At 44.3% G+C, this 20,220-nt stretch overlaps 31 non-coding genes across 31 annotated transcripts; all 31 read left to right on the top strand.

Annotated features, from left to right (window-relative positions):
* Positions 1–597: 597 nt before the first annotated feature.
* Positions 598–669, top strand: trnae-cuc (transfer RNA glutamic acid (anticodon CUC)). Its single transcript has one exon. It is a non-coding gene; the product is annotated as a tRNA-Glu (tRNA).
* Positions 670–1,037: 368 nt separating this feature from the next.
* Positions 1,038–1,109, top strand: trnae-cuc (transfer RNA glutamic acid (anticodon CUC)). The gene has a single exon. It is a non-coding gene; the product is annotated as a tRNA-Glu (tRNA).
* A 331-nt stretch (positions 1,110–1,440) lies between these two features.
* trnae-uuc (transfer RNA glutamic acid (anticodon UUC)) lies at positions 1,441–1,512 on the top strand. Its single transcript has one exon. It is a non-coding gene; the product is annotated as a tRNA-Glu (tRNA).
* Positions 1,513–2,069: 557 nt separating this feature from the next.
* On the top strand, positions 2,070–2,141 carry trnae-cuc (transfer RNA glutamic acid (anticodon CUC)). Its single transcript has one exon. It is a non-coding gene; the product is annotated as a tRNA-Glu (tRNA).
* Positions 2,142–2,509: 368 nt separating this feature from the next.
* On the top strand, positions 2,510–2,581 carry trnae-cuc (transfer RNA glutamic acid (anticodon CUC)). The gene has a single exon. It is a non-coding gene; the product is annotated as a tRNA-Glu (tRNA).
* A 331-nt stretch (positions 2,582–2,912) lies between these two features.
* Positions 2,913–2,984, top strand: trnae-uuc (transfer RNA glutamic acid (anticodon UUC)). Its single transcript has one exon. It is a non-coding gene; the product is annotated as a tRNA-Glu (tRNA).
* Positions 2,985–3,524: 540 nt separating this feature from the next.
* trnae-cuc (transfer RNA glutamic acid (anticodon CUC)) lies at positions 3,525–3,596 on the top strand. The gene has a single exon. It is a non-coding gene; the product is annotated as a tRNA-Glu (tRNA).
* Positions 3,597–3,964: 368 nt separating this feature from the next.
* On the top strand, positions 3,965–4,036 carry trnae-cuc (transfer RNA glutamic acid (anticodon CUC)). Its single transcript has one exon. It is a non-coding gene; the product is annotated as a tRNA-Glu (tRNA).
* Positions 4,037–4,979: 943 nt separating this feature from the next.
* Positions 4,980–5,051, top strand: trnae-cuc (transfer RNA glutamic acid (anticodon CUC)). Its single transcript has one exon. It is a non-coding gene; the product is annotated as a tRNA-Glu (tRNA).
* A 368-nt stretch (positions 5,052–5,419) lies between these two features.
* On the top strand, positions 5,420–5,491 carry trnae-cuc (transfer RNA glutamic acid (anticodon CUC)). The gene has a single exon. It is a non-coding gene; the product is annotated as a tRNA-Glu (tRNA).
* Positions 5,492–5,822: 331 nt separating this feature from the next.
* Positions 5,823–5,894, top strand: trnae-uuc (transfer RNA glutamic acid (anticodon UUC)). The gene has a single exon. It is a non-coding gene; the product is annotated as a tRNA-Glu (tRNA).
* Positions 5,895–6,451: 557 nt separating this feature from the next.
* On the top strand, positions 6,452–6,523 carry trnae-cuc (transfer RNA glutamic acid (anticodon CUC)). The gene has a single exon. It is a non-coding gene; the product is annotated as a tRNA-Glu (tRNA).
* Positions 6,524–6,891: 368 nt separating this feature from the next.
* On the top strand, positions 6,892–6,963 carry trnae-cuc (transfer RNA glutamic acid (anticodon CUC)). The gene has a single exon. It is a non-coding gene; the product is annotated as a tRNA-Glu (tRNA).
* A 942-nt stretch (positions 6,964–7,905) lies between these two features.
* trnae-cuc (transfer RNA glutamic acid (anticodon CUC)) lies at positions 7,906–7,977 on the top strand. The gene has a single exon. It is a non-coding gene; the product is annotated as a tRNA-Glu (tRNA).
* Positions 7,978–8,345: 368 nt separating this feature from the next.
* Positions 8,346–8,417, top strand: trnae-cuc (transfer RNA glutamic acid (anticodon CUC)). Its single transcript has one exon. It is a non-coding gene; the product is annotated as a tRNA-Glu (tRNA).
* Positions 8,418–9,360: 943 nt separating this feature from the next.
* trnae-cuc (transfer RNA glutamic acid (anticodon CUC)) lies at positions 9,361–9,432 on the top strand. The gene has a single exon. It is a non-coding gene; the product is annotated as a tRNA-Glu (tRNA).
* A 368-nt stretch (positions 9,433–9,800) lies between these two features.
* Positions 9,801–9,872, top strand: trnae-cuc (transfer RNA glutamic acid (anticodon CUC)). Its single transcript has one exon. It is a non-coding gene; the product is annotated as a tRNA-Glu (tRNA).
* A 942-nt stretch (positions 9,873–10,814) lies between these two features.
* trnae-cuc (transfer RNA glutamic acid (anticodon CUC)) lies at positions 10,815–10,886 on the top strand. Its single transcript has one exon. It is a non-coding gene; the product is annotated as a tRNA-Glu (tRNA).
* Positions 10,887–11,254: 368 nt separating this feature from the next.
* trnae-cuc (transfer RNA glutamic acid (anticodon CUC)) lies at positions 11,255–11,326 on the top strand. The gene has a single exon. It is a non-coding gene; the product is annotated as a tRNA-Glu (tRNA).
* A 942-nt stretch (positions 11,327–12,268) lies between these two features.
* On the top strand, positions 12,269–12,340 carry trnae-cuc (transfer RNA glutamic acid (anticodon CUC)). Its single transcript has one exon. It is a non-coding gene; the product is annotated as a tRNA-Glu (tRNA).
* Positions 12,341–12,708: 368 nt separating this feature from the next.
* trnae-cuc (transfer RNA glutamic acid (anticodon CUC)) lies at positions 12,709–12,780 on the top strand. Its single transcript has one exon. It is a non-coding gene; the product is annotated as a tRNA-Glu (tRNA).
* Positions 12,781–14,163: 1,383 nt separating this feature from the next.
* trnae-cuc (transfer RNA glutamic acid (anticodon CUC)) lies at positions 14,164–14,235 on the top strand. Its single transcript has one exon. It is a non-coding gene; the product is annotated as a tRNA-Glu (tRNA).
* Positions 14,236–15,177: 942 nt separating this feature from the next.
* Positions 15,178–15,249, top strand: trnae-cuc (transfer RNA glutamic acid (anticodon CUC)). The gene has a single exon. It is a non-coding gene; the product is annotated as a tRNA-Glu (tRNA).
* A 368-nt stretch (positions 15,250–15,617) lies between these two features.
* Positions 15,618–15,689, top strand: trnae-cuc (transfer RNA glutamic acid (anticodon CUC)). The gene has a single exon. It is a non-coding gene; the product is annotated as a tRNA-Glu (tRNA).
* Positions 15,690–16,632: 943 nt separating this feature from the next.
* trnae-cuc (transfer RNA glutamic acid (anticodon CUC)) lies at positions 16,633–16,704 on the top strand. Its single transcript has one exon. It is a non-coding gene; the product is annotated as a tRNA-Glu (tRNA).
* Positions 16,705–17,072: 368 nt separating this feature from the next.
* On the top strand, positions 17,073–17,144 carry trnae-cuc (transfer RNA glutamic acid (anticodon CUC)). Its single transcript has one exon. It is a non-coding gene; the product is annotated as a tRNA-Glu (tRNA).
* A 331-nt stretch (positions 17,145–17,475) lies between these two features.
* trnae-uuc (transfer RNA glutamic acid (anticodon UUC)) lies at positions 17,476–17,547 on the top strand. Its single transcript has one exon. It is a non-coding gene; the product is annotated as a tRNA-Glu (tRNA).
* Positions 17,548–18,104: 557 nt separating this feature from the next.
* On the top strand, positions 18,105–18,176 carry trnae-cuc (transfer RNA glutamic acid (anticodon CUC)). Its single transcript has one exon. It is a non-coding gene; the product is annotated as a tRNA-Glu (tRNA).
* Positions 18,177–18,544: 368 nt separating this feature from the next.
* trnae-cuc (transfer RNA glutamic acid (anticodon CUC)) lies at positions 18,545–18,616 on the top strand. Its single transcript has one exon. It is a non-coding gene; the product is annotated as a tRNA-Glu (tRNA).
* Positions 18,617–19,559: 943 nt separating this feature from the next.
* On the top strand, positions 19,560–19,631 carry trnae-cuc (transfer RNA glutamic acid (anticodon CUC)). The gene has a single exon. It is a non-coding gene; the product is annotated as a tRNA-Glu (tRNA).
* A 368-nt stretch (positions 19,632–19,999) lies between these two features.
* trnae-cuc (transfer RNA glutamic acid (anticodon CUC)) lies at positions 20,000–20,071 on the top strand. The gene has a single exon. It is a non-coding gene; the product is annotated as a tRNA-Glu (tRNA).
* The last annotated feature ends 149 nt before the right edge of the window (positions 20,072–20,220 follow it).

Genomic DNA, 20,220 nt, shown 5'->3' with positions numbered 1-20,220 from the left:
GGGGTTCCATTCCCGGTTAGGGAATGTCTGCTTAATACAGAGATGTGCTCTCCAACTCCCAACAGGTTTTACACGCCTCTGTTCAGTTCCTCATTCTCGTGTGACCCAGTCAATGTGAAAGGGAATAATTCCACACATATAGTATAACCAAGTGATTAATTCTTACCTGAAAAGTAAAATACCTCTAAGAGTTAGCCATGTGAAGCCCAACTTCCCTTTAATTGGCTCACAGTTGAAACCTTTTCAGCTTCAGCCAAAGCAGCAATGTAGGGTGGTCCAACACAGCAAATTTCATACAAATCTTGCTAAATTGTCTACATGTCTGAAATACTTTACCAGAATTGCTGGAAAATTCTTCAATGTGTTCAGGAAGACATCCCCTCAGTTTTGTTTGGCACATGGTTTGAACCCTATCAGCTTCCGTAATGTTCACAACTTTTGCAGAAACTTGGGGAAAAACAATACACCAAACTTCATACAGATCTAGCAGGATTTTACACAAGTCTAAAATACTGCACCACAATTGCTGGAAAAATGGTTCATGTTTTCAGGATGACTTGATTGACTTTTTGTGTCCACCAACTGCATTCCAGCGGGTCCTTGATGGTCTAGTGGCTAGGATTCGGCGCTCTCACCGCCACGGCCCGGGTTCGATTCCCGGTCAGGGAATGAGCTTTTAATACAGTGATGTGCTCTGTGAACTCCAATGGGATTCCTCAGACTTTCCTCGCAGCTTTATTCACTACTTGACAGTCGTATGTCCCAGTCACATTGAAAAGAACTAACCCTTCACACAAAGAAAATTGATTTGCTTCCTGAAATATGTCCAAAACCTGCAACAAGCAAGCTACATGAAACCCAAGCATAGAGTTGTCACGTGATCAGCTCCAGCCAAAGCACTAAAGAATCCCCACCACAACAGGCACAGAAATGTCCACTCGTCTTAAAACGTTTACCAGAATTGCTGGGAACAAAATTGCTCATGGTTGCAGGATGACTTGATTCACTATTGAGTCCACCATGTGCCCTACTGTGCCTCCCTGATGGTCTAGTGGCTAGGATTCGGCGCTCTCACCGCCGCGGCCCGGGTTCGATTCCCGGTCAGGGAATGTGGTTTTAAATACGCTGATGTCCTTGTGTACGCCCTCTCCGTCCCAATTCTACTACGCTTCAGTGAAAATTCAAATTCTTCTGAAAAGGAAGCCACAATAGTGCCAGTTTCTTTGGACTGCCTCTTGGTTCGAACCTGATCGGCTCTGGCTTAAATGCTACCGCTCACCACTGAAGCACTTCCTTTTGGCACCACAATACAAAAAATGTTCTACAAGTCCTGCAAAATTTCCCCTGGTTTGAATTATTTGACTGGAATTGCTCGAGAAGTTCTTCATGTTTTCCTGTAGAACTGATCAATTTTCTGTTCTCAGCCATTGCTCTGTTGCATCCCTAATGGTCTAGTGGCTAGGATTCAGCGCTTTCACCGCTGCGGCCGGGGTTCGATTCCCGGTTAGGGAATGTCTGCTTAATACAGAGATGTGCCAGACAGGTTTTACACGCCTCTGTTCAGTCAACGCCTCTGTTCAGTCAATGTGAAAGGGAATAATTCCACACATATAGTATAACCAAGTGATTAATTCTTACCTGAAAAGTAAAATACCTCTAAGAGTTAGCCATGTGAAGCCCAACTTCCCTTTAATTGGCTCACAGTTGAAACCTTTTCAGTTTCAGCCAAAGCAGCAATGTAGGGTGGTCCAACACAGCAAATTTCATACAAATCTTGCTAAATTGTCTACATGTCTGAAATACTTTACCAGAATTGCTGGAAAATTCTTCAATGTGTTCAGGAAGACATCCCCTCAGTTTTGTTTGGCACATGGTTTGAACCCTATCAGCTTCCGTAATGTTCACAACTTTTGCAGAAACTTGGGGAAAAACAATACACCAAACTTCATACAGATCTAGCAGGATTTTACACAAGTCTAAAATACTGCACCACAATTGCTGGAAAAATGGTTCATGTTTTCAGGATGACTTGATTGACTTTTTGTGTCCACCAACTGCATTCCAGCGGGTCCTTGATGGTCTAGTGGCTAGGATTCGGCGCTCTCACCGCCGCGGCCCGGGTTCGATTCCCAGTCAGGGAATGAGCTTTTAATACAGTGATGTGCTCTGTGAACTCCAATGGGATTCCTCAGACTTTCCTCGCAGCTTTATTCACTACTTGACAGTTGTATGTCCCAGTCACATTGAAAAGAACTAACCCTTCACACAAAGAAAATTGATTTGCTTCCTGAAATATGTCCAAAACCTGCAACAAGCAAGCTACATGAAACCCAAGCATAGAGTTGTCACGTGATCAGCTCCAGCCAAAGCACTAAAGAATCCCCACCACAACAGGCACAGAAATTTCCACTCGTCTTAAAACGTTTACCAGAATTGCTGGGAAAAAAATTGCTCATGGTTGCAGGATGGCTTGATTCACTATTGAGTCCACCATGTGCCCTACTGTGCCTCCCTGATGGTCTAGTGGCTAGGATTCAGCGCTCTCACCGCCGCGGCCCGGGTTCGATTCCCGGTCAGGGAATGTGGTTTTAAATACGCTGATGTGCTTGTGCACGCCCTCTCCGTCCTAATTCTACTACGCTTCAGTGAAAATTCAAATTCTTCTGAAAAGGAAGCCACAATAGTGCCAGTTTCTTTGGACTGCCTCTTGGTTCGAACCTGATCGGCTCTGGCTTATATGCTACCGCTCACCACTGAAGCACTTCCTTTTGGCACCACAATACAAAAAATGTTCTACAAGTCCTGCAAAATTTCCCCTGGTTTGAATTATTTGACTGGAATTGCTCGAGAAGTTCTTCATGTTTTCCTGTAGAACTGATCACTTTTCTGTTCTCAGCCGTTGCTCTGTTGCATCCCTAATGGTCTAGTGGCTAGGATTCAGCGCTTTCACCGCTGCGGCCGGGGTTCAATTCCCAGTTAGGGAATGTCTGCTTAATACAGAGATGTGCCAGACAGGTTTTACACGCCTCTGTTCAGTCAATGTGAAAGGGAATAATTCCACACATATAGTATAACCAAGTGATTAATTCTTACCTGAAAAGTAAAATACCTCTAAGAGTTAGCCATGTGAAGCCCAACTTCCCTTTAATTGGCTCACAGTTGAAACCTTTTCAGTTTCAGCCAAAGCAGCAATGTAGGGTGGTCCAACACAGCAAATTTCATACAAATCTTGCTAAATTGTCTACATGTCTGAAATACTTTACCAGAATTGCTGGAAAATTCTTCAATGTGTTCAGGAAGACATCCCCTCAGTTTTGTTTGGCACATGGTTTGAACCCTATCAGCTTCCGTAATGTTCACAACTTTTGCAGAAACTTGGGGAAAAACAATACACCAAACTTCATACAGATCTAGCAGGATTTTACACAAGTCTAAAATACTGCACCACAATTGCTGGAAAAATGGTTCATGTTTTCAGGATGACTTGATTGACTTTTTGTGTCCACCAACTGCATTCCAGCGGGTCCTTGATGGTCTAGTGGCTAGGATTCGGCGCTCTCACCGCCGCGGCCCGGGTTCGATTCCCGGTCAGGGAATGAGCTTTTAATACAGTGATGTGCTCTGTGAACTCCAATGGGATTCCTCAGACTTTCCTCGCAGCTTTATTCACTACTTGACAGTCGTATGTCCCAGTCACATTGAAAAGAACTAACCCTTCACACAAAGAAAATTGATTTGCTTCCTGAAATATGTCAAAAACCTGCAACAAGCAAGCTACATGAAACCCAAGCATAGAGTTGTCACGTGATCAGCTCCAGCCAAAGCACTAAAGAATCCCCACCACAACAGGCACAGAAATTTCCACTCGTCTTAAAACGTTTACCAGAATTGCTGGGAAAAGAATTACTCATGGTTGCAGGATGACTTGATTCACTATTGAGTCCACCATGTGCCCTACTGTGCCTCCCTGATGGTCTAGTGGCTAGGATTTGGCGCTCTCACCGCCGCGGCCCGGGTTCGATTCCCGGTCAGGGAATGTGGTTTTAAATACGCTGATGTGCTTGTGCACGCCCTCTCCGTCCTAATTCTACTACGCTTCAGTGAAAATTCAAATTCTTCTGAAAAGGAAGCCACAATAGTGCCAGTTTCTTTGGACTGCCTCTTGGTTCGAACCTGATCGGCTCTGGCTTAAATGCTACCGCTCACCACTGAAGCACTTCCTTTTGGCACCACAATACAAAAAATGTTCTACAAGTCCTGCAAAATTTCCCCTGGTTTGAATTATTTGACTGGAATTGCTCGAGAAGTTCTTCATATTTTCCTGTAGAACTGATCACTTTTCTGTTCTCAGCCGTTGCTCTGTTGCATCCCTAATGGTCTAGTGGCTAGGATTCAGCGCTTTCACCGCTGCGGCTGGGGTTCAATTCCCAGTTAGGGAATGTCTGCTTAATACAGAGATGTGCCAGACAGGTTTTACACGCCTCTGTTCAGTCAATGTGAAAGGGAATAATTCCACACATATAGTATAACCAAGTGATTAATTCTTACCTGAAAAGTAAAATACCTCTAAGAGTTAGCCATGTGAAGCCCAACTTCCCTTTAATTGGCTCACAGTTGAAACCTTTTCAGCTTCAGCCAAAGCAGCAATGTAGGGTGGTCCAACACAGCAAATTTCATACAAATCTTGCTAAATTGTCTACATGTCTGAAATACTTTACCAGAATTGCTGGAAAATTCTTCAATGTGTTCAGGAAGACATCCCCTCAGTTTTGTTTGGCACATGGTTTGAACCCTATCAGCTTCCGTAATGTTCACAACTTTTGCAGTAACTTGGGGAAAAACAATACACCAAACTTCATACAGATCTAGCAGGATTTTACACAAGTCTAAAATACTGCACCACAATTGCTGGAAAAATGGTTCATGTTTTCAGGATGACTTGATTGACTTTTTGTGTCCACCAACTGCATTCCAGCGGGTCCTTGATGGTCTAGTGGCTAGGATTCGGCGCTCTCACCGCCGCGGCCCGGGTTCGATTCCCGGTCAGGGAATGAGCTTTTAATACAGTGATGTGCTCTGTGAACTCCAATGGGATTCCTCAGACTTTCCTCGCAGCTTTATTCACTACTTGACAGTCGTATGTCCCAGTCACATTGAAAAGAACTAACCCTTCACACAAAGAAAATTGATTTGCTTCCTGAAATATGTCCAAAACCTGCAACAAGCAAGCTACATGAAACCCAAGCATAGAGTTGTCACGTGATCAGCTCCAGCCAAAGCACTAAAGAATCCCCACCACAACAGGCACAGAAATTTCCACTCGTCTTAAAACGTTTACCAGAATTGCTGGGAAAAGAATTACTCATGGTTGCAGGATGGCTTGATTCACTATTGAGTCCACCATGTGCCCTACTGTGCCTCCCTGATGGTCTAGTGGCTAGGATTCGGCGCTCTCACCGCCGCGGCCGGGGTTCGATTCCCGGTCAGGGAATGTGGTTTTAAATACGCTGATGTCCTTGTGCACGCCCTCTCCGTCCCAATTCTACTACGCTTCAGTGAAAATTCAAATTCTTCTGAAAAGGAAGCCACAATAGTGCCAGTTTCTTTGGACTGCCTCTTGGTTCGAACCTGATCGGCTCTGGCTTAAATGCTACCGCTCACCACTGAAGCACTTCCTTTTGGCACCACAATACAAAAAATGTTCTACAAGTCCTGCAAAATTTCCCCTGGTTTGAATTATTTGACTGGAATTGCTCGAGAAGTTCTTCATGTTTTCCTGTAGAACTGATCAATTTTCTGTTCTCAGCCATTGCTCTGTTGCATCCCTAATGGTCTAGTGGCTAGGATTCAGCGCTTTCACCGCTGCGGCCGGGGTTCGATTCCCGGTTAGGGAATGTCTGCTTAATACAGAGATGTGCCAGACAGGTTTTACACGCCTCTGTTCAGTCAACGCCTCTGTTCAGTCAATGTGAAAGGGAATAATTCCACACATATAGTATAACCAAGTGATTAATTCTTACCTGAAAAGTAAAATACCTCTAAGAGTTAGCCATGTGAAGCCCAACTTCCCTTTAATTGGCTCACAGTTGAAACCTTTTCAGCTTCAGCCAAAGCAGCAATGTAGGGTGGTCCAACACAGCAAATTTCATACAAATCTTGCTAAATTGTCTACATGTCTGAAATACTTTACCAGAATTGCTGGAAAATTCTTCAATGTGTTCAGGAAGACATCCCCTCAGTTTTGTTTGGCACATGGTTTGAACCCTATCAGCTTCCGTAATGTTCACAACTTTTGCAGAAACTTGGGGAAAAACAATACACCAAACTTCATACAGATCTAGCAGGATTTTACACAAGTCTAAAATACTGCACCACAATTGCTGGAAAAATGGTTCATGTTTTCAGGATGACTTGATTGACTTTTTGTGTCCACCAACTGCATTCCAGCGGGTCCTTGATGGTCTAGTGGCTAGGATTCGGCGCTCTCACCGCTGCGGCCCAGGTTCGATTCCCGGTCAGGGAATGAGCTTTTAATACAGTGATGTGCTCTGTGAACTCCAATGGGATTCCTCAGACTTTCCTCGCAGCTTTATTCACTACTTGACAGTCGTATGTCCCAGTCACATTGAAAAGAACTAACCCTTCACACAAAGAAAATTGATTTGCTTCCTGAAATATGTCCAAAACCTGCAACAAGCAAGCTACATGAAACCCAAGCATAGAGTTGTCACGTGATCAGCTCCAGCCAAAGCACTAAAGAATCCCCACCACAACAGGCACAGAAATTTCCACTCGTCTTAAAACGTTTACCAGAATTGCTGGGAAAAAAATTGCTCATGGTTGCAGGATGGCTTGATTCACTATTGAGTCCACCATGTGCCCTACTGTGCCTCCCTGATGGTCTAGTGGCTAGGATTCGGCGCTCTCACCGCCGCGGCCCGGGTTCGATTCCTGGTCAGGGAATGTGGTTTTAAATACGCTGATGTGCTTGTGCACGCCCTCTCCGTCCTAATTCTACTACGCTTCAGTGAAAATTCAAATTCTTCTGAAAAGGAAGCCACAATAGTGCCAGTTTCTTTGGACTGCCTCTTGGTTCGAACCTGATCGGCTCTGGCTTAAATGCTACCGCTCCCACTGAAGCACTTCCTTTTGGCACCACAATACAAAAAATGTTCTACAAGTCCTGCAAAATTTCCCCTGGTTTGAATTATTTGACTGGAATTGCTCGAGAAGTTCTTCATATTTTCCTGTAGAACTGATCACTTTTCTGTTCTCAGCCGTTGCTCTGTTGCATCCCTAATGGTCTAGTGGCTAGGATTCAGCGCTTTCACAGCTGCGGCCGGGGTTCAATTCCCAGTTAGGGAATGTCTGCTTAATACAGAGATGTGCCAGACAGGTTTTACAGGCCTCTGTTCAGTCAATGTGAAAGGGAATAATTCCACACATATAGTATAACCAAGTGATTAATTCTTACCTGAAAAGTAAAATACCTCTAAGAGTTAGCCATGTGAAGCCCAACTTCCCTTTAATTGGCTCACAGTTGAAACCTTTTCAGCTTCAGCCAAAGCAGCAATGTAGGGTGGTCCAACACAGCAAATTTCATACAAATCTTGCTAAATTGTCTACATGTCTGAAATACTTTACCAGAATTGCTGGAAAATTCTTCAATGTGTTCAGGAAGACATCCCCTCAGTTTTGTTTGGCACATGGTTTGAACCCTATCAGCTTCCGTAATGTTCACAACTTTTGCAGTAACTTGGGGAAAAACAATACACCAAACTTCATACAGATCTAGCAGGATTTTACACAAGTCTAAAATACTGCACCACAATTGCTGGAAAAATGGTTCATGTTTTCAGGATGACTTGATTGACTTTTTGTGTCCACCAACTGCATTCCAGCGGGTCCTTGATGGTCTAGTGGCTAGGATTCGGCGCTCTCACCGCCGCGGCCCGGGTTCGATTCCCAGTCAGGGAATGAGCTTTTAATACAGTGATGTGCTCTGTGAACTCCAATGGGATTCCTCAGACTTTCCTCGCAGCTTTATTCACTACTTGACAGTCGTATGTCCCAGTCACATTGAAAAGAACTAACCCTTCACACAAAGAAAATTGATTTGCTTCCTGAAATATGTCCAAAACCTGCAACAAGCAAGCTACATGAAACCCAAGCATAGAGTTGTCACGTGATCAGCTCCAGCCAAAGCACTAAAGAATCCCCACCACAACAGGCACAGAAATTTCCACTCGTCTTAAAACGTTTACCAGAATTGCTGGGAAAAAAATTGCTCATGGTTGCAGGATGGCTTGATTCACTATTGAGTCCACCATGTGCCCTACTGTGCCTCCCTGATGGTCTAGTGGCTAGGATTCGGCGCTCTCACCGCCGCGGCCCGGGTTCGATTCCTGGTCAGGGAATGTGGTTTTAAATACGCTGATGTGCTTGTGCACGCCCTCTCCGTCCTAATTCTACTACGCTTCAGTGAAAATTCAAATTCTTCTGAAAAGGAAGCCACAATAGTGCCAGTTTCTTTGGACTGCCTCTTGGTTCGAACCTGATCGGCTCTGGCTTAAATGCTACCGCTCACCACTGAAGCACTTCCTTTTGGCACCACAATACAAAAAATGTTCTACAAGTCCTGCAAAATTTCCCCTGGTTTGAATTATTTGACTGGAATTGCTCGAGAAGTTCTTCATATTTTCCTGTAGAACTGATCACTTTTCTGTTCTCAGCCGTTGCTCTGTTGCATCCCTAATGGTCTAGTGGCTAGGATTCAGCGCTTTCACAGCTGCGGCCGGGGTTCAATTCCCAGTTAGGGAATGTCTGCTTAATACAGAGATGTGCCAGACAGGTTTTACAGGCCTCTGTTCAGTCAATGTGAAAGGGAATAATTCCACACATATAGTATAACCAAGTGATTAATTCTTACCTGAAAAGTAAAATACCTCTAAGAGTTAGCCATGTGAAGCCCAACTTCCCTTTAATTGGCTCACAGTTGAAACCTTTTCAGCTTCAGCCAAAGCAGCAATGTAGGGTGGTCCAACACAGCAAATTTCATACAAATCTTGCTAAATTGTCTACATGTCTGAAATACTTTACCAGAATTGCTGGAAAATTCTTCAATGTGTTCAGGAAGACATCCCCTCAGTTTTGTTTGGCACATGGTTTGAACCCTATCAGCTTCCGTAATGTTCACAACTTTTGCAGTAACTTGGGGAAAAACAATACACCAAACTTCATACAGATCTAGCAGGATTTTACACAAGTCTAAAATACTGCACCACAATTGCTGGAAAAATGGTTCATGTTTTCAGGATGACTTGATTGACTTTTTGTGTCCACCAACTGCATTCCAGCGGGTCCTTGATGGTCTAGTGGCTAGGATTCGGCGCTCTCACCGCCGCGGCCCGGGTTCGATTCCCGGTCAGGGAATGAGCTTTTAATACAGTGATGTGCTCTGTGAACTCCAATGGGATTCCTCAGACTTTCCTCGCAGCTTTATTCACTACTTGACAGTCGTATGTCCCAGTCACATTGAAAAGAACTAACCCTTCACACAAAGAAAATTGATTTGCTTCCTGAAATATGTCCAAAACCTGCAACAAGCAAGCTACATGAAACCCAAGCATAGAGTTGTCACGTGATCAGCTCCAGCCAAAGCACTAAAGAATCCCCACCACAACAGGCACAGAAATTTCCACTCGTCTTAAAACGTTTACCAGAATTGCTGGGAAAAAAATTGCTCATGGTTGCAGGATGGCTTGATTCACTATTGAGTCCACCATGTGCCCTACTGTGCCTCCCTGATGGTCTAGTGGCTAGGATTCGGCGCTCTCACCGCCGCGGCCCGGGTTCGATTCCTGGTCAGGGAATGTGGTTTTAAATACGCTGATGTGCTTGTGCACGCCCTCTCCGTCCTAATTCTACTACGCTTCAGTGAAAATTCAAATTCTTCTGAAAAGGAAGCCACAATAGTGCCAGTTTCTTTGGACTGCCTCTTGGTTCGAACCTGATCGGCTCTGGCTTAAATGCTACCGCTCCCACTGAAGCACTTCCTTTTGGCACCACAATACAAAAAATGTTCTACAAGTCCTGCAAAATTTCCCCTGGTTTGAATTATTTGACTGGAATTGCTCGAGAAGTTCTTCATATTTTCCTGTAGAACTGATCACTTTTCTGTTCTCAGCCGTTGCTCTGTTGCATCCCTAATGGTCTAGTGGCTAGGATTCAGCGCTTTCACAGCTGCAGCCGGGGTTCAATTCCCAGTTAGGGAATGTCTGCTTAATACAGAGATGTGCCAGACAGGTTTTACAGGCCTCTGTTCAGTCAATGTGAAAGGGAATAATTCCACACATATAGTATAACCAAGTGATTAATTCTTACCTGAAAAGTAAAATACCTCTAAGAGTTAGCCATGTGAAGCCCAACTTCCCTTTAATTGGCTCACAGTTGAAACCTTTTCAGCTTCAGCCAAAGCAGCAATGTAGGGTGGTCCAACACAGCAAATTTCATACAAATCTTGCTAAATTGTCTACATGTCTGAAATACTTTACCAGAATTGCTGGAAAATTCTTCAATGTGTTCAGGAAGACATCCCCTCAGTTTTGTTTGGCACATGGTTTGAACCCTATCAGCTTCCGTAATGTTCACAACTTTTGCAGTAACTTGGGGAAAAACAATACACCAAACTTCATACAGATCTAGCAGGATTTTACACAAGTCTAAAATACTGCACCACAATTGCTGGAAAAATGGTTCATGTTTTCAGGATGACTTGATTGACTTTTTGTGTCCACCAACTGCATTCCAGCGGGTCCTTGATGGTCTAGTGGCTAGGATTCGGCGCTCTCACCGCTGCGGCCCAGGTTCGATTCCCGGTCAGGGAATGAGCTTTTAATACAGTGATGTGCTCTGTGAACTCCAATGGGATTCCTCAGACTTTCCTCGCAGCTTTATTCACTACTTGACAGTCGTATGTCCCAGTCACATTGAAAAGAACTAACCCTTCACACAAAGAAAATTGATTTGCTTCCTGAAATATGTCCAAAACCTGCAACAAGCAAGCTACATGAAACCCAAGCATAGAGTTGTCACGTGATCAGCTCCAGCCAAAGCACTAAAGAATCCCCACCACAACAGGCACAGAAATTTCCACTCGTCTTAAAACGTTTACCAGAATTGCTGGGAAAAAAATTGCTCATGGTTGCAGGATGGCTTGATTCACTATTGAGTCCACCATGTGCCCTACTGTGCCTCCCTGATGGTCTAGTGGCTAGGATTCGGCGCTCTCACCGCCGCGGCCCGGGTTCGATTCCTGGTCAGGGAATGTGGTTTTAAATACGCTGATGTGCTTGTGCACGCCCTCTCCGTCCTAATTCTACTACGCTTCAGTGAAAATTCAAATTCTTCTGAAAAGGAAGCCACAATAGTGCCAGTTTCTTTGGACTGCCTCTTGGTTCGAACCTGATCGGCTCTGGCTTAAATGCTACCGCTCCCACTGAAGCACTTCCTTTTGGCACCACAATACAAAAAATGTTCTACAAGTCCTGCAAAATTTCCCCTGGTTTGAATTATTTGACTGGAATTGCTCGAGAAGTTCTTCATATTTTCCTGTAGAACTGATCACTTTTCTGTTCTCAGCCGTTGCTCTGTTGCATCCCTAATGGTCTAGTGGCTAGGATTCAGCGCTTTCACAGCTGCGGCCGGGGTTCAATTCCCAGTTAGGGAATGTCTGCTTAATACAGAGATGTGCCAGACAGGTTTTACAGGCCTCTGTTCAGTCAATGTGAAAGGGAATAATTCCACACATATAGTATAACCAAGTGATTAATTCTTACCTGAAAAGTAAAATACCTCTAAGAGTTAGCCATGTGAAGCCCAACTTCCCTTTAATTGGCTCACAGTTGAAACCTTTTCAGCTTCAGCCAAAGCAGCAATGTAGGGTGGTCCAACACAGCAAATTTCATACAAATCTTGCTAAATTGTCTACATGTCTGAAATACTTTACCAGAATTGCTGGAAAATTCTTCAATGTGTTCAGGAAGACATCCCCTCAGTTTTGTTTGGCACATGGTTTGAACCCTATCAGCTTCCGTAATGTTCACAACTTTTGCAGTAACTTGGGGAAAAACAATACACCAAACTTCATACAGATCTAGCAGGATTTTACACAAGTCTAAAATACTGCACCACAATTGCTGGAAAAATGGTTCATGTTTTCAGGATGACTTGATTGACTTTTTGTGTCCACCAACTGCATTCCAGCGGGTCCTTGATGGTCTAGTGGCTAGGATTCGGCGCTCTCACCGCCGCGGCCCGGGTTCGATTCCCAGTCAGGGAATGAGCTTTTAATACAGTGATGTGCTCTGTGAACTCCAATGGGATTCCTCAGACTTTCCTCGCAGCTTTATTCACTACTTGACAGTCGTATGTCCCAGTCACATTGAAAAGAACTAACCCTTCACACAAAGAAAATTGATTTGCTTCCTGAAATATGTCAAAAACCTGCAACAAGCAAGCTACATGAAACCCAAGCATAGAGTTGTCACGTGATCAGCTCCAGCCAAAGCACTAAAGAATCCCCACCACAACAGGCACAGAAATTTCCACTCGTCTTAAAACGTTTACCAGAATTGCTGGGAAAAGAATTACTCATGGTTGCAGGATGACTTGATTCACTATTGAGTCCACCATGTGCCCTACTGTGCCTCCCTGATGGTCTAGTGGCTAGGATTCGGCGCTCTCACCGCCGCGGCCCGGGTTCGATTCCCGGTCAGGGAATGTGGTTTTAAATACGCTGATGTGCTTGTGCACGCCCTCTCCGTCCTAATTCTACTACGCTTCAGTGAAAATTCAAATTCTTCTGAAAAGGAAGCCACAATAGTGCCAGTTTCTTTGGACTGCCTCTTGGTTCGAACCTGATCGGCTCTGGCTTAAATGCTACCGCTCACCACTGAAGCACTTCCTTTTGGCACCACAATACAAAAAATGTTCTACAAGTCCTGCAAAATTTCCCCTGGTTTGAATTATTTGACTGGAATTGCTCGAGAAGTTCTTCATATTTTCCTGTAGAACTGATCACTTTTCTGTTCTCAGCCGTTGCTCTGTTGCATCCCTAATGGTCTAGTGGCTAGGATTCAGCGCTTTCACCGCTGCGGCTGGGGTTCAATTCCCAGTTAGGGAATGTCTGCTTAATACAGAGATGTGCCAGACAGGTTTTACACGCCTCTGTTCAGTCAATGTGAAAGGGAATAATTCCACACATATAGTATAACCAAGTGATTAATTCTTACCTGAAAAGTAAAATACCTCTAAGAGTTAGCCATGTGAAGCCCAACTTCCCTTTAATTGGCTCACAGTTGAAACCTTTTCAGCTTCAGCCAAAGCAGCAATGTAGGGTGGTCCAACACAGCAAATTTCATACAAATCTTGCTAAATTGTCTACATGTCTGAAATACTTTACCAGAATTGCTGGAAAATTCTTCAATGTGTTCAGGAAGACATCCCCTCAGTTTTGTTTGGCACATGGTTTGAACCCTATCAGCTTCCGTAATGTTCACAACTTTTGCAGAAACTTGGGGAAAAACAATACACCAAACTTCATACAGATCTAGCAGGATTTTACACAAGTCTAAAATACTGCACCACAATTGCTGGAAAAATGGTTCATGTTTTCAGGATGACTTGATTGACTTTTTGTGTCCACCAACTGCATTCCAGCGGGTCCTTGATGGTCTAGTGGCTAGGATTCGGCGCTCTCACCGCCACGGCCCGGGTTAGATTCCTGGTCAGGGAATGAGCTTTTAATACAGTGATGTGCTCTGTGAACTCCAATGGGATTCCTCAGACTTTCCTCGCAGCTTTATTCACTACTTGACAGTCGTATGTCCCAGTCACATTGAAAAGAACTAACCCTTCACACAAAGAAAATTGATTTGCTTCCTGAAATATGTCAAAAACCTGCAACAAGCAAGCTACATGAAACCCAAGCATAGAGTTGTCACGTGATCAGCTCCAGCCAAAGCACTAAAGAATCCCCACCACAACAGGCACAGAAATTTCCACTCGTCTTAAAACGTTTACCAGAATTGCTGGGAAAAGAATTACTCATGGTTGCAGGATGACTTGATTCACTATTGAGTCCACCATGTGCCCTACTGTGCCTCCCTGATGGTCTAGTGGCTAGGATTCGGCGCTCTCACTGCCGCAGCCCGGGTTCGATTCCCGGTCAGGGAATGTGGTTTTAAATACGCTGATGTGCTTGTGCACGCCTTCTCCGTCCTAATTCTACTACGCTTCAGTGAAAATTCAAATTCTTCTGAAAAGGAAGCCACAATAGTGCCAGTTTCTTTGGACTGCCTCTTGGTTCGAACCTGATCGGCTCTGGCTTAAATGCTACCGCTCCCACTGAAGCACTTCCTTTTGGCACCACAATACAAAAAATGTTCTACAAGTCCTGCAAAATTTCCCCTGGTTTGAATTATTTGACTGGAATTGCTCGAGAAGTTCTTCATATTTTCCTGTAGAACTGATCACTTTTCTGTTCTCAGCCGTTGCTCTGTTGCATCCCTAATGGTCTAGTGGCTAGGATTCAGCGCTTTCACAGCTGCGGCCGAGGTTCAATTCCCAGTTAGGGAATGTCTGCTTAATACAGAGATGTGCCAGACAGGTTTTACAGGCCTCTGTTCAGTCAATGTGAAAGGGAATAATTCCACACATATAGTATAACCAAGTGATTAATTCTTACCTGAAAAGTAAAATACCTCTAAGAGTTAGCCATGTGAAGCCCAACTTCCCTTTAATTGGCTCACAGTTGAAACCTTTTCAGCTTCAGCCAAAGCAGCAATGTAGGGTGGTCCAACACAGCAAATTTCATACAAATCTTGCTAAATTGTCTACATGTCTGAAATACTTTACCAGAATTGCTGGAAAATTCTTCAATGTGTTCAGGAAGACATCCCCTCAGTTTTGTTTGGCACATGGTTTGAACCCTATCAGCTTCCGTAATGTTCACAACTTTTGCAGTAACTTGGGGAAAAACAATACACCAAACTTCATACAGATCTAGCAGGATTTTACACAAGTCTAAAATACTGCACCACAATTGCTGGAAAAATGGTTCATGTTTTCAGGATGACTTGATTGACTTTTTGTGTCCACCAACTGCATTCCAGCGGGTCCTTGATGGTCTAGTGGCTAGGATTCGGCGCTCTCACCGCCGCGGCCCGGGTTCGATTCCCGGTCAGGGAATGAGCTTTTAATACAGTGATGTGCTCTGTGAACTCCAATGGGATTCTTCAGACTTTCCTCGCAGCTTTATTCACTACTTGACAGTCGTATGTCCCAGTCACATTGAAAAGAACTAACCCTTCACACAAAGAAAATTGATTTGCTTCCTGAAATATGTCCAAAACCTGCAACAAGCAAGCTACATGAAACCCAAGCATAGAGTTGTCACGTGATCAGCTCCAGCCAAAGCACTAAAGAATCCCCACCACAACAGGCACAGAAATTTCCACTCGTCTTAAAACGTTTACCAGAATTGCTGGGAAAAGAATTACTCATGGTTGCAGGATGACTTGATTCACTATTGAGTCCACCATGTGCCCTACTGTGCCTCCCTGATGGTCTAGTGGCTAGGATTCGGCGCTCTCACCGCCGCGGCCCGGGTTCGATTCCTGGTCAGGGAATGTGGTTTTAAATACGCTGATGTGCTTGTGCACGCCCTCTCCGTCCTAATTCTTCTACGCTTCAGTGAAAATTCAAATTCTTCTGAAAAGGAAGCCACAATAGTGCCAGTTTCTTTGGACTGCCTCTTGGTTCGAACCTGATCGGCTCTGGCTTAAATGCTACCGCTCACCACTGAAGCACTTCCTTTTGGCACCACAATACAAAAAATGTTCTACAAGTCCTGCAAAATTTCCCCTGGTTTGAATTATTTGACTGGAATTGCTCGAGAAGTTCTTCATATTTTCCTGTAGAACTGATCACTTTTCTGTTCTCAGCCGTTGCTCTGTTGCATCCCTAATGGTCTAGTGGCTAGGATTCAGCGCTTTCACCGCGGCGGCCGGGGTTCAATTCCCAGTTAGGGAATGTCTGCTTAATACAGAGATGTGCCAGACAGGTTTTACACGCCTCTGTTCAGTCAATGTGAAAGGGAATAATTCCACACATATAGTATAACCAAGTGATTAATTCTTACCTGAAAAGTAAAATACCTCTAAGAGTTAGCCATGTGAAGCCCAACTTCCCTTTAATTGGCTCACAGTTGAAACCTTTTCAGCTTCAGCCAAAGCAGCAATGTAGGGTGGTCCAACACAGCAAATTTCATACAAATCTTGCTAAATTGTCTACATGTCTGAAATACTTTACCAGAATTGCTGGAAAATTCTTCAATGTGTTCAGGAAGACATCCCCTCAGTTTTGTTTGGCACATGGTTTGAACCCTATCAGCTTCCGTAATGTTCACAACTTTTGCAGTAACTTGGGGAAAAACAATACACCAAACTTCATACAGATCTAGCAGGATTTTACACAAGTCTAAAATACTGCACCACAATTGCTGGAAAAATGGTTCATGTTTTCAGGATGACTTGATTGACGTTTTGTGTCCACCAACTGCATTCCAGCGGGTCCTTGATGGTCTAGTGGCTAGGATTCGGCGCTCTCACCGCCGCGGCCCGGGTTCGATTCCCGGTCAGGGAATGAGCTTTTAATACAGTGATGTGCTCTGTGAACTCCAATGGGATTCCTCAGACTTTCCTCGCAGCTTTATTCACTACTTGACAGTCGTATGTCCCAGTCACATTGAAAAGAACTAACCCTTCACACAAAGAAAATTGATTTGCTTCCTGAAATATGTCCAAAACCTGCAACAAGCAAGCTACATGAAACCCAAGCATAGAGTTGTCACGTGATCAGCTCCAGCCAAAGCACTAAAGAATCCCCACCACAACAGGCACAGAAATTTCCACTCGTCTTAAAACGTTTACCAGAATTGCTGGGAAAAGAATTACTCATGGTTGCAGGATGGCTTGATTCACTATTGAGTCCACCATGTGCCCTACTGTGCCTCCCTGATGGTCTAGTGGCTAGGATTTGGCGCTCTCACCACCGCGGCCCGGGTTCGATTCCCGGTCAGGGAATGTGGTTTTAAATACGCTGATGTCCTTGTGCACGCCCTCTCCGTCCCAATTCTACTACGCTTCAGTGAAAATTCAAATTCTTCTGAAAAGGAAGCCACAATAGTGCCAGTTTCTTTGGACTGCCTCTTGGTTCGAACCTGATCGGCTCTGGCTTAAATGCTACCGCTCACCACTGAAGCACTTCCTTTTGGCACCACAATACAAAAAATGTTCTACAAGTCCTGCAAAATTTCCCCTGGTTTGAATTATTTGACTGGAATTGCTCGAGAAGTTCTTCATGTTTTCCTGTAGAACTGATCAATTTTCTGTTCTCAGCCATTGCTCTGTTGCATCCCTAATGGTCTAGTGGCTAGGATTCAGCGCTTTCACCGCTGCGGCCGGGGTTCGATTCCCGGTTAGGGAATGTCTGCTTAATACAGAGATGTGCCAGACAGGTTTTACACGCCTCTGTTCAGTCAACGCCTCTGTTCAGTCAATGTGAAAGGGAATAATTCCACACATATAGTATAACCAAGTGATTAATTCTTACCTGAAAAGTAAAATACCTCTAAGAGTTAGCCATGTGAAGCCCAACTTCCCTTTAATTGGCTCACAGTTGAAACCTTTTCAGCTTCAGCCAAAGCAGCAATGTAGGGTGGTCCAACACAGCAAATTTCATACAAATCTTGCTAAATTGTCTACATGTCTGAAATACTTTACCAGAATTGCTGGAAAATTCTTCAATGTGTTCAGGAAGACATCCCCTCAGTTTTGTTTGGCACATGGTTTGAACCCTATCAGCTTCCGTAATGTTCACAACTTTTGCAGAAACTTGGGGAAAAACAATACACCAAACTTCATACAGATCTAGCAGGATTTTACACAAGTCTAAAATACTGCACCACAATTGCTGGAAAAATGGTTCATGTTTTCAGGATGACTTGATTGACTTTTTGTGTCCACCAACTGCATTCCAGCGGGTCCTTGATGGTCTAGTGGCTAGGATTCGGCGCTCTCACCGCTGCGGCCCAGGTTCGATTCCCGGTCAGGGAATGAGCTTTTAATACAGTGATGTGCTCTGTGAACTCCAATGGGATTCCTCAGACTTTCCTCGCAGCTTTATTCACTACTTGACAGTCGTATGTCCCAGTCACATTGAAAAGAACTAACCCTTCACACAAAGAAAATTGATTTGCTTCCTGAAATATGTCCAAAACCTGCAACAAGCAAGCTACATGAAACCCAAGCATAGAGTTGTCACGTGATCAGCTCCAGCCAAAGCACTAAAGAATCCCCACCACAACAGGCACAGAAATTTCCACTCGTCTTAAAACGTTTACCAGAATTGCTGGGAAAAAAATTGCTCATGGTTGCAGGATGGCTTGATTCACTATTGAGTCCACCATGTGCCCTACTGTGCCTCCCTGATGGTCTAGTGGCTAGGATTCGGCGCTCTCACCGCCGCGGCCCGGGTTCGATTCCTGGTCAGGGAATGTGGTTTTAAATACGCTGATGTGCTTGTGCACGCCCTCTCCGTCCTAATTCTACTACGCTTCAGTGAAAATTCAAATTCTTCTGAAAAGGAAGCCACAATAGTGCCAGTTTCTTTGGACTGCCTCTTGGTTCGAACCTGATCGGCTCTGGCTTAAATGCTACCGCTCACCACTGAAGCACTTCCTTTTGGCACCACAATACAAAAAATGTTCTACAAGTCCTGCAAAATTTCCCCTGGTTTGAATTATTTGACTGGAATTGCTCGAGAAGTTCTTCATATTTTCCTGTAGAACTGATCACTTTTCTGTTCTCAGCCGTTGCTCTGTTGCATCCCTAATGGTCTAGTGGCTAGGATTCAGCGCTTTCACAGCTGCGGCCGGGGTTCAATTCCCAGTTAGGGAATGTCTGCTTAATACAGAGATGTGCCAGACAGGTTTTACAGGCCTCTGTTCAGTCAATGTGAAAGGGAATAATTCCACACATATAGTATAACCAAGTGATTAATTCTTACCTGAAAAGTAAAATACCTCTAAGAGTTAGCCATGTGAAGCCCAACTTCCCTTTAATTGGCTCACAGTTGAAACCTTTTCAGCTTCAGCCAAAGCAGCAATGTAGGGTGGTCCAACACAGCAAATTTCATACAAATCTTGCTAAATTGTCTACATGTCTGAAATACTTTACCAGAATTGCTGGAAAATTCTTCAATGTGTTCAGGAAGACATCCCCTCAGTTTTGTTTGGCACATGGTTTGAACCCTATCAGCTTCCGTAATGTTCACAACTTTTGCAGTAACTTGGGGAAAAACAATACACCAAACTTCATACAGATCTAGCAGGATTTTACACAAGTCTAAAATACTGCACCACAATTGCTGGAAAAATGGTTCATGTTTTCAGGATGACTTGATTGACTTTTTGTGTCCACCAACTGCATTCCAGCGGGTCCTTGATGGTCTAGTGGCTAGGATTCGGCGCTCTCACCGCCGCGGCCCGGGTTCGATTCCCGGTCAGGGAATGAGCTTTTAATACAGTGATGTGCTCTGTGAACTCCAATGGGATTCCTCAGACTTTCCTCGCAGCTTTATTCACTACTTGACAGTCGTATGTCCCAGTCACATTGAAAAGAACTAACCCTTCACACAAAGAAAATTGATTTGCTTCCTGAAATATGTCCAAAACCTGCAACAAGCAAGCTACATGAAACCCAAGCATAGAGTTGTCACGTGATCAGCTCCAGCCAAAGCACTAAAGAATCCCCACCACAACAGGCACAGAAATTTCCACTCGTCTTAAAACGTTTACCAGAATTGCTGGGAAAAAAATTGCTCATGGTTGCAGGATGGCTTGATTCACTATTGAGTCCACCATGTGCCCTACTGTGCCTCCCTGATGGTCTAGTGGCTAGGATTCGGCGCTCTCACCGCCGCGGCCCGGGTTCGATTCCTGGTCAGGGAATGTGGTTTTAAATACGCTGATGTGCTTGTGCACGCCCTCTCCGTCCTAATTCTACTACGCTTCAGTGAAAATTCAAATTCTTCTGAAAAGGAAGCCACAATAGTGCCAGTTTCTTTGGACTGCCTCTTGGTTCGAACCTGATCGGCTCT

This window comes from Semicossyphus pulcher, unplaced genomic scaffold, assembly GCF_022749685.1.
Source record: "Semicossyphus pulcher isolate SPU_LCO1_2020_fin unplaced genomic scaffold, fSemPul1.0.p SCAF_4, whole genome shotgun sequence".
Taxonomy (NCBI): Eukaryota; Metazoa; Chordata; class Actinopteri; order Labriformes; family Labridae; genus Semicossyphus; species Semicossyphus pulcher.
Note: the sequence above shows the minus strand (reverse complement) of the source record. Positions and strands in the feature narration are given on the sequence as shown.